Source organism: Python bivittatus, unplaced genomic scaffold (genome assembly GCF_059951505.1).
Source record: "Python bivittatus isolate LINGU-HERP-01145 unplaced genomic scaffold, Pbiv_v1 ctg000310_np1212, whole genome shotgun sequence".
Taxonomy (NCBI): Eukaryota; Metazoa; Chordata; class Lepidosauria; order Squamata; family Pythonidae; genus Python; species Python bivittatus.
In genome coordinates, this window is record NW_028277054.1 from 5,137,922 (window position 1) to 5,149,680 (window position 11,759).

The following is an 11,759-nucleotide window of genomic DNA, read 5'->3' on the forward strand; positions in this document are numbered from 1 at the left end:
TTCTGATGTCCCAGCCTAAAGTGACTGCCTTTCCTTTCCTAGTGGTCTCCCATCCGTCTAGTAACCAGAGGCATATTGCTTAGCTTTCAAAATCAGCCAACCTTTCTTGTTGTTGTTATTAAATGTATAAAGCCAGTCCAGTCTATAATGGCTCTGGTTTTGGCTTTGTACCAGGGATGTCCACAGGATAGGGTCAAAAAAGTCAAGATGGCCGTGACAGCACAAAGTGGGCAGCACTTCAATGGCATTGTCGTGGCCACCATCTTGACTTTTTTGCAGATGTGAAACATTAAAAATGGACAGGGCTTCCATTGCACCATCACGGCCGTCATTTTGACGTTTCGTACTATATCTTGCACATATTTGTACTGCTGTACTGTACAAAGCCTGCGAAATGAATTTATCTACCATCTATACTAAACACTTCAGAGCTTGGTTCAGGAATGCTCACTTTCTGCTTTGTTTATAGAGGCATCTGCCCCACCTTTTGTCACACAAGGAAGTGCATATTCTATAAAACACAAAGCTGTTTGAGACCGGAACGTTTCACATCAGCCTATGCTTGTTATCAGCTGAATGCGGAATTGGTTCTTCTCCCTGGCTGCAAAATTAGCATTTCCATGGTGAACACTGTATTTGCACTGCACTGATTAGATTGCCAAGATTGTGCTGTTTGTTGTGCTGCGATGGGTAGCCCCAAATTCTGGAGATGAAACCGCCGTTTTGGTGATGCACAGACCCGTGTAGAAAACAGGGTGAGCGCATACAAACAAGGAATTCTTTTGGACATAGACATTTCATGGCACGCAGCCTTATGTGCAAGCAATACAGGCTGCTTTTAAAAGGCCCTGTATGACATTTAGTGCTTAGTGTTTTTATTACACTTGAGTCTAAGTGTAGAACCAACCAACAATAAAAATCAGAACACAATAAAAACGGGTATCAATAATATAATAATCAATTGAAAACACCATTTAATCCTTGTACTACCATAACTTAAACTGGCATCAAGTAATGCCAGTGGGGGGAAAAATCCTTTCAGCTTCCTAAAGGCCCGTAAAAAATAAGTGTTTTAAGGGCCTTCTTAAACCTCAGGAGATCAGACTCCAAGCAGGGGCAGTTAAGGGGGAGCCTCTTCTAGGAGTTAGATCAGTGTATTTTACACTTGGCAACTTGAAGATGAGTTACACTCTCAGAATTCTGGCATGCTGGCTGGGGAATTCTGGGGGTTGAAGTCTACACGTCTTAAGGTTGCCAAGTTTAAAAAACACTGAAAAGAAAAAACGTGGGGTGGCCGCCTGACTCAAAGAAAAGCGAAGCAGCTTTTCCCAGTTGAGCCAAGCACCTACGAAACACGTAGGCTCCTCTTCCTTCAGGCGTCTCCTGTCCACCCCATTTGTTTTCTAACTTAGCAAAGTTTCTTCTGCCTTTGATTGTTTCACATAAAAAATACACATGGATAGCCAAAGGATCAAAGCAAGTTTAAAAATCAGGAGAAAATCTGAAAGCATATATGTGCATATAGTATGTTTGTGTGTGTATCTAGGTCAGGGTTTCTCAACCTTGGCAACTTTAAGATGTGACTTCAACCCCCAGAATTCCCCAGCCAGCATGCCAGAATTCTGAGAGTTTAACTCATCTTAAAGTTGCCAAGTGTAAATACACTGATCTAACTCCTAGAAGAGGCTCCCCCTTAACTGCATGCTGGCTGGGGAATTCTGGGAGTTGAAGTCCACACATCTTAAAGTTGCTATCCCTGACCTAGATAGTTAAAGATGTAGATATATAGATTCTTCTGGGTGTATATGTGTGTGCACGTGCGTGTGTGCGCACACCTTCCAGTTAATCATGACTCCTGGTAACTGCATAGACAAGTCCCTGCAGTTTTCTTGGCAAGATTTCAGAAGTGGTTTGCCATTGCCTCCTTCCTAGGGCTGAGAGAGAGGGACTGACCCAAGGTCACTCATCTGGCTTCATGCCTAAGGCAGGACTAGAACTGAGGGTCTCCCAGTTTCTCACCGGGTGCCTTTAACCCCTGCACCAAGCTGATATAAATGCAGATATTTCTTGCAATATTATCATTTTAGACATTCAAAGTCTACCCCCCAAGCATAGACCCATTACACCAAGCATTTTGTAACATTGTGGGAATATTATATAATTATGTGCAAACGGTGGCTTATTCAGCAAACCATGGTAAACCCAACTGTGGCTTATCACCGCATCTGAAGCCCGCTGCTGTACATCTGGACACAATGAACCATGTAACTGATAGGGAGCAGAAAAGCTAATAGGTACGGCCAAGGGCCCGCAAACTTTTTGGCAGTCAGTTTGGACAATGTGTACGTGTTAAAATGGCACCGGTCCTTGTGGCTGTAGTAAATCAGTTCCTGGTATTAACTACGGGCTAGCAGGATAGCAAAAACCAACTGCTTTGTTTAAAGCATCATTAACATTATCAAGGCTCAACCAGAGGCAGGCCAGTTCAGCGATCATCGTCAACTGTAGCCCACGTCTTCAATTTCAGCTACCCTTCCAAAGTGGTTCTTGCAGTAAGAAATAGAACAATCAGTTTAAGAGGTCTTAATAAACAACATACTTTCTTTTTAAAAAAAAAAAAAGCACAAGGCAATCATTCCACCAGCTTATTGAGTTAGCGAAAAACCACATAAGAGCCCAAGAACATGATCACATAAAACAGCACTTAATCCCATTCATTTGGGTTGCCGTTCTGTCAAACCAGATTCCTGTGATGTTCCAGGGCAAGCAAGAAGTCGTAATCCAGTGCTTGAAATTTAATAAAAAGAGCATTTGATGCCTTTGTTAAGGAAGGGCATTCCATAAATGGATGTCTTCTACCCGATAACATAATCTGCTATCTTCTTTCAAGAGATGGTCATACAACCACTGCTGTGTCAGTACAACAGTGAGGAAGATGGACTTTCTATAGCCATGATGGATGATAGCAGTGGAAGAGGCTAGTAGGCTTTCGACCCCATTCTTCAAATAACTTGTTGAATCTGCTTGCAACGGAGTCAACAATCAAGAAGAATGTAGGGAGCCACCACCGAGTGAGAAGGACTCCCGTATCAGATAACAGAGCCAGAATCCAGCTCTTTGTTACAAGGTAGATTTGGATTCTTGTGGGAATTAAAAAAAAAAAAAGATACTGGTATGCTCCTCAGAGTCAGGAGAAAGGGAAAAACCCTGATCTGTTAGGAGGGAACGAAAAGGAGCCATCCATCGGTTGCCTGTCATGACATTAGAGTTGGGCATCTGGGCATCTATCGTTGCTTCTCAGAAACTCAGGGCTTCAATGCCATCAGAGAAAGTGGGGCGAGTTTGCTGATACCAGAAGATGTCAGTTGCTTAGTCAACCACATTGTGAACATCATAAACTAAACAAGCTGTTCAAGAGACAACAGAGTGGCTTATCTCTTTCTAACGGATGCTGCTGGAGGAAAGACGCAAGCAACTTTTCCCCCTTTATTTTTTTGATGTGCACCTCCAGCATTGTCAGTTATATTCTGCTGGTTTTCTGTTTCCTGTAGAACAAGATGGTGGGAGAATGAAGTTGCACATAGCACGTGGCCTCTCCTGGATTTTTTCGGCAAGACTGGGGTCCTCTGGCCTGCTAAAAGACATTGTCCTTCTGCACATATCATGCGTCAGCACATAATGGAGTGTAGCGGTTTTCACTGCGGATTCATCAATTCATCAATTCTAGCTGATCTTGGCTGATCTCAAAACAGGCTCCACACGGTTGGACCTCTCTAGTTCATGGAGGGGAGGAGACTATAGGAAGCCCAGTGGCATCCATGGAAGGAGGGGGGTCAAAATGTCAAGAAGGCAGATCTATCTGCCTATTGACTTTTTTGAACTTCCCCTTGTGGGAGCAGCTGGAAAGTTATATTTCCTAGACTGGGAAGCTCAAAAATCTCTCAAAAGCCAGCAGTGAAAAACATCTTCTGCAGCGTTGCCAAGAAAACAATATGGAGGTGGCCATGAAATCACCAGGGGTTGAGCTCAACTTGAGAGAAGCTTTCTTTAGAGGTGGTGCCTGAGGCCAGTTAAATAAGAGTCATCTTTCCTGGCAAAACTGCAGAAAATACACCGTCCGAGGTGCTTTTTGGTTTTCCCAGTCTGACCTTCACCCAGGGAATTCTCTGCTGACCACCCATCCACATTCTGACCCCATGTAGGCCCTGCTTAGCTTCCCAAGTCAGGCAGCATCAACCAGATGCTGCCTCCTGCTGCAACCTTAGTGGGTCGCCAACTGATTGTCTTTTTGCTTCAAACCGCCATCTGACACAGACTGATGACATTGCTCTAGCTTTCCCTGTTTCTTCCCGCCGTTTGAAAGAGCAAAAGTGGAGAAAGAGGAAACGGCAAATTAAAGCAAACTCAAACAACCGACAACAAAAACATAATGTGACACTTCTTATTATTCGGCAGAACCCTGAGGCGTAAGTAGATTTGCCACCACATTTCAAAGCAAATCTGAGGAGTTCCACAGAGGCAAAACATCTGTGGGAATTTAGAGAGAAGTTAAAAGAATCTCATTAAAAGGAGCAAAATTTCCCAGGATGGGAAGGTAAGATCTAAACTGATGAATAAAACCCTTTGCTCTAAAGAAAAAAGGAAGTTCTTTCTTTTTAAGTGCTGGGGAAACAGTGAGACACAATAAAAATGCCCTACTTATTATGAGATTAGCAAATATTTGATTTATTTTAAATGCAGACTTTATGCCAATGGAATGTTTTGATCAATTAATTCCAAGAGCTTCCTTGACTTCATTCACATATTGTCATAATATGATTTCAGATGTTGGTCTAGCACAAGGGCTGAATCCAGATGCTGTGGCTTGTAGACCAGGGTTCATGGCTCAGTGTGCCGCTGAAACCCAATTAATTGTGGTCTGTTTAATCAGCCATAGTTAAATCATGGCTTAGCATAATCCGTTACCCAAACCCTCACGCTTAGGTCACTTACATCTGGTGATGAACTGTTTTTACTTCTGCTTCAGCGGTGGTTGCTCACAAGCTGCCATTGCTCAGGTTGTTTGTTTATCCATCCATCCAAGTTATATGGCCGCCCACCCCAACCAGTGACTCTGGGCAGCAAACAGAATTAAAATAAAAACAATTATAAACATGACAAAAGTTAAAATACAAAGCAGCTGAGAAACCTCAAACCCAGTCACTAACACAACCAAGAAGTGGGTCCCTGCCCATACTCGGGGCCCCAGTAAATATTATTTACTAATATCTTGCTCAGCTCAAGACTGCCAGGGGCTAATATCTCACTATGGAACTGCCCTTGAAGACCACCTGCAAACTTCAGATGGTCCAGAATGCAGTTGTCCATGTGTTACTGGGTGGTTGCGGTACTACCACATACTGGTTACCATTATGTTTCTGAGTACAGTTCAAGGTACTGGTTGCTACTTTCAAAACTCAGTATGGCTCGGGGTCCAGGTATCTAAGATACCACCTTTCCCAGAAGGTTTCTGCCCACTTGATCCGGATGACCAGACAGCACCTACCTGTAATGACAGGACGCCTGAAGGTGGGTGCTCTCTATCTGGGCTCCCCACCTATGGAACAGTCTGCTGACCAAGATAAGGGGAGCCCCCATTCTCATGGCTTTCCAGAGCTGGTAGAAACCTGGGTTTTGATACCAGCTTTAATAAATTTATGTATATCAGCTTCAGTAGCAGCAACGTCACAGTATTGTTTTATGTATTAGTCATATCAGTAAACCGCTTAAAGCTCGTTTTGGATTGAGGTGGAGGATAAATTGCAGGAACAAACAACATAACTAGAAATTCATAAAAGAGCAGCAGAGATAATAACCACAATAATACCAAAACATGAGATGAAAAAGCAGATACGTTGTGGGTCTGCAAATGTTCTCGTAAACAGCCAAGTCTTTGTTGTTCTGTGGAACCGCAAGGGTGTGGGGGCCGTGTGGATTTCAGGGGCCAGATATTTCACGGGAACAGGGCCACTCTCGAAAATACCTGTTTTCTTGATCTGTCAAGGAGGGAGAACGCAGAGTATCCTTTCATGACAGATCAAACAGGATTCATTTATCAGCCAGGCTTCTTCCTAAAAGCTGGCCAAAGGCGCCAATTTATAAAAACCAAAAACCAATAGAGTTTCAATACAGAAATGGCAGTTGTAATGACACATAGCAAGGGTTAGGAATCCATAGTATCCCAAACCTGGTTGGGGAACCACTCTCAGAGCCCCTCATCATTATCCGTTGGGACTAGTCAGTTGGGCTTGTCGTTCAGAACCCAGGATCTTTACAGTTTCTTCTCTGTTTTCAGAAATTCTTGTGTTTCTGGCTAATTTAGAATTTGCAGGACAGATACCAAAGCAGGAAGACACTAAAGGAGGTGCCAGGGCTGAAATAAACAGGATCAATTTACTAAAATTGTCCCAAATAATCACTTACAGTGCTGGGGATCCTTACTCAATCAGCCATGGAAATGGACTCACAAAGGGGTTGTTTTTATTGTGTAAGTTGTACAGTCCTTCAACCTCACTTTACCCCTCCTCCCCCAAAGTTGCTTAAGCCAGGCGTCAGCAAGGGAAGGTTAGATATTAATGATGATTAAGAGTCTAGTAGGTATTGAGTGCCTGCTATGACAAAAGAAGGAAATAATTATCTAATTGGGGTTAGAGCAGAATGTTTGTTATCTGGCAGCTGGCAAGAGTAAATAGGAAGAGCAAGATTGTCTTAGCAGCCTCTCTTCCAGGTGTTAATTCAAAAATGTGGGTCATTCACAGGACATTCTCCCTTGACATAAATACTGAGACAGATACGAAACTCTGTGTCCAGCTATCCACTGGCCTTCCTTCTTTTAAATAAAGACTTGGCAAGCATGATGTGATCAGGAATGGAAATACTTGCATTTAAAAACCCAACACGTTCTTTGGGTGACCCTGGACTTAAACTGGTTTCTCAGCGTCCTCCAAATAAATTCCTCCCATTGTAAACCAGCATGATCGATGGATAAGAGAGTTGCAGACACCATATCTAAAATATACCAGATTGAGATAAGGTATAGATGATTGGCTGGATGCAAAGTATACTCACAGAAATCAGTGAGAGCTGATTTAACCATGACTAATTCAAATCACCTTGATTTCAGTAGGTCTGTGTAAGACTGATGGACCATTTCACTAAACTTGACTGATTGATTGATGAAAACATTGATGTATTACCCTACTCCAAAAGACTTAGGGAAGTTTGAAGTACAACAGAAATAAAACAGTAAAGTTAATAAAATAGAACCATGACCCACAAGGTCGCCCAGTCCAGGTCCATCATCTGTACTCAAAGCTCCTCAGAATTATGCCACTTTTACAGAAGTTTTATGGAACTTCCACTTTTATGCAAGACAAAGAAGAGGCCCTCAAATTTCTGGGGGCAAAGAGTTTTATAATATGGCCTCCCCACTCCTTTAATCTCACGTGGGTTGGGGACCCATAGAAGCCCCTCTTGAGATGAAAATGGGCTGAATCTGTCATTAGTCTGTGGCTCCACATTGTTGAATGCTCCAGCCTTTGTGGCCAGGAGAGTTTATGAATCTAACCAGTGTAATCATTCTATACGTACATTGTGGTTAAGGAAAGGACACTTAGTATATTGTGGAACTGAATCTAAGCTGGCCTTTAACCTAATGGAACCTGGGTGTGTTCCTGATGTCAGTGAGAAGCATGCAAGATATGTGCAGTGGTGTTGATATCTCCTCAAGCTTTCTCTGGTGTCTTCTGTCGGCTTCTTTTACCATTCTTCTTGCTACGGTGGCCCCACACACATCCCTTTGAGCCCGTGCACTGTTTCTGCACTGTTTGATGTCAACTCCAGTTAAGCGGACGAAGTAACACTTCTCTGTTCTCAGGGTGAACCTGGGATGAACTGAGATTCATTACAGTTCTGCAAAACAAACTTGGGATGTTCCCATTAAGAGGAAGCATTTCTACACATGTTGAAAAACGTTAAAGGAGCTTTATGGAGGCATGAGATTTCTCAGGCTTAGGGATGGGAAAGGGTTCACATCTCTACACCCATGTAAGTCTAAAGGGGAAAGAGATGAACGCCTCGGGGGATTTTTTTTAAGGATTTGGGGGAAACGAGAATATAATATTTAAAAATCCCCTTCAAACTAATATAACTGTGGCTTATGTTCTTAGAATGTAGTTCATTGGAAATTTTTTGCTACATGTAATCCTATTAGTCTATTTGTTAGCCTATTTAAGTTTCTGTTGTTTTGCCTTGAGTTATGATTCTGTGCCCTCTTTTTTTCATATTTTGGAAAGTGCAAGCGGCCAAAAGCATTTTTTTTACAAGAGACAGATGACTGAGAGAAACTGTTGGATGTCTTCACATATTTCCTTTAAGACAAAAATGCACGAAGTGCGAAACTTCACACGTGCGTAATGCTTCTGGGCAAAACACCAAAGTGGGTGTAGCGGCTGAGAATGTATGAAATTCATACTGGAGAGAGCTGGGTTCAAATCCTTGTCGCAGCTCACTAGTTTTTTGAGCCTGTCTCATTTTTCTCAGGCTATTCCACTTTGCTAGGCTGTTGTAAAAATAAAACCCAGATTTATACTGCTTTTCCTGGCAGCTCAGAACAATTTGCAACTGTAAAAAACCCTCAGAAACCTCAATTATAGATAACATAAAAAGAACAATAACCTATAAAGGGATTTATGGGGCAGGAGAGAGGAGAACAGTTCATAATCCCACGTGTGCTGCCCTGGGCAAAGAAGGACGGGATCGAAATATGATTAATCATATGATTGTATCCCAAATGTTCTATTGCTCCTAGGCCAACATTTAACAAGGGAAGCTGTCTCCGTTGCTTTATCTGCTAATTTTATCAGTTTTTGCTGAAGGCACCAGAGCGGGGTGGATGAGTGGTGGGAAAGTGGGGGATGAGTTTTGGCAACCCTAGTACTAAGATGCCAGGAAGGCATTGAGGATTTAGACCTTGCGTGGGTTAAACTTTGAGTGGGCGTTGTCTGCATCTAGGCCATGCTGAACAACTCAAGTGGTTTAGGGTTGGAAGGAACCAAATGTGACCTTCCAGCTTAGCACTGCTAGCAGTTAACCCGGCATATGGGTTAGGAAGATCAAGGCTTGGCTGGCAGGCGAGGGAGGGAGGGAGGGAAGAAGCGTTCCGTGGAGGGACGCTACAAGTAGAGACATGAATGAACCTAGGGTAGTGGAGATGAAAAGGTGATGGTTCTTCAAAAGGATGGTTGGCAGGAGAAAGACATTTGCACGCTGAGGATGCATATCCAATGTCATCACAAAGAATATTTAGATTTAACATGGACTGGGGTTCTCCTTTTGGAGATATAGGACCAAATTCCCACCCCAACAAGACTAAGCTTAGATGAATTGCTAGAGTTGTGTTTCTCAACCTTGGTAACTTGAAGATGTGTGGACCTCAATTCCCAGAATTCCCCAGCCAGCCATGCTGGCTGGGGAATTCTGGGAGTTGAAGTCCACATGTCTTCAAGTGGCCGAGGCTGAGAAACACTGTGCTAGAGATATGTTCCTTGCTGACCTTTCTTTTGTTCCTGGCAGAACTCTTGACTCCCTTCATCAACAGAAGCGAAGACTTAAGAAGATTTCACTTTCATACATACAATGCTCAAATGTTCAGAGTGCTTCTCAAATTTCCTATTATTGTCCTTGATTTGGCACCAGCACAGCGGCTGCAGGTACAATCTGAGGTCAATTCTTAACCATTCAAACACCTTTCTCCGAGCTGGTGATTTCCAGATAGGTTGGATTACAACTCCCATCTCCCCAGTCAGCGGACTCATTGCTAGCGGACATTGAAGTAGCACCATTCAATGATGGCGGCATATTAAGATCGCCTTCAGGCGGTCTTTCCATGTGGTCCCCATTCCTGAGAATGTGGTGGGCAAAAGAGGGAGGCATTCTCAGTGCTGACTGCAAGCCTCTTCTACTGACTTGAATCTTGGACCTCCTCTTCTGCTGAGATACTGAGACAAATCTTGAAAGCCTTTCACTGAGGTTACAATAAACTTGGGTTTTGGTATTGCTCCGTTCCCTGCTCTGACGTTCGCTTGTCATTTTTTGAGGTCACAATCTTGGCAAACTACCAAAATACTTATGCAAGATAAAAAACCAGGATTGAATCTAATGCCTACACAGAACTTGCCTTGATGTGCTTTTGAGAACCAGATCCTAGGCACAACGGCTCCTTTAGGTCCTGCTTGTAAACTTGCAGAGAAATTGGTCTGTGGTCACTGGAAACTGAATGATGTGGGTCTTGAGCAGATCCAGAAATGCATTTTTCGGTATTATTAATCCTGCAGCTTTTCACAGGGAAAGCATTCATGTCAGATAGTGGACAAGGAATGCATCATTTTTTGTGTGTGTGAAAACACAATCCATTCCTCACTTACAGCTGCAAAAACAGGGATCAGGAAGGGCTGACGACCCACTCCAGGTTTGAAAGCTAGGATTAGTTTTTCAATCTCCCTTTGCCACCTGTGAAATGGGAATGGGTGTGACTTAGCTTAAAAGATTCAACATCCATGATCCGTGGCCTAGTTCCATGCCAAACGGGCCCTCAACTGCTGAGTTGCAGCCCTTCTGCCTGCCGGTGATGCTGAACGGATTAAGAAGGCTTTACTTAACTTCACGTTGATGAGTACCATCCTGCTGAGAATTGCCAGCTGATGTGCTCCAGGAACTTTCCTAACAATCTGGGGATTTCAAAATTGTTTGGCGTTTCGGGACAAATGAAAAAAGGCAGCAGAAACAGATTAAAGTGGTGGTGGGGGAGCACCGGTTGGAATCTGTTGCGCAGTTGAGCACATTGGATCCTACAGCAGTAGGATCATTCCATCGTTCCCTCATTTGTCCCAGTTTCGAACAGCTCCTAGAAACCCTCCTTCCTCCCCATCATTTCCAGCAGCAGCAGCAGCAGCAGCAGCATTTTCTTTGCTTTGAAGAGAAAAGGTTCCGTGAACTCTGTTTAAGGATATGAGATGTGGGAGATAACGCAATCCAAGCAGAAAGCATGTGTTGGTGGATGAAATTCCATTCTTCTGCAAGGGAGAAGAAATAAAATACATCTGATTTCACTGAGCAGCAAAGCTTCACGCTACTGAAGATGACATCATCTTTATTTTGAAATCTCCTCCTTTTGGGTTCTTTTAAAGAGGCAGTTGGAAATTGGGCAGTCATGCCTGCCTTTCCCTGAATCTTTTCTGCAATTCTGAGAATCAGTTAGAGAAAATTCCAGTGCAATTCTAGGCCTGGATGTGAGTCAGTGGAATTTGGTCCCAGGAAAGTGGATATAAACATATAACCTTCTTTAATCCTATTTATTTACCAACCTCATTATTACGTTTGCCCATATTTGTATGTACAACATCAATTCTGGGTAGAGAAGGACCTGTTAGCATTTTAGCAGGTCTCCTCTAGGCCCTGGACTTAAGGAAACATTTTTAAGGTTGCATTTCTGGATGGCAATACAGTACTCTGAAGGGCTTGTTTTAAAGCTTATAAAATTAAAAATGCTGCCTAATTAATTAGGGGTGTCATTTTGATCAACTCAAAGGTTAATTATTCTGTTTTTCACTGACTAATCAGCGAAAGCTTGCCACGCTAATTTTGAGACGGCAGTGGGATATTTTTTCATGATGGCTTGGGGATGTATGACCGTTTGCCCCTTCTGAACTAACCAGTCATTC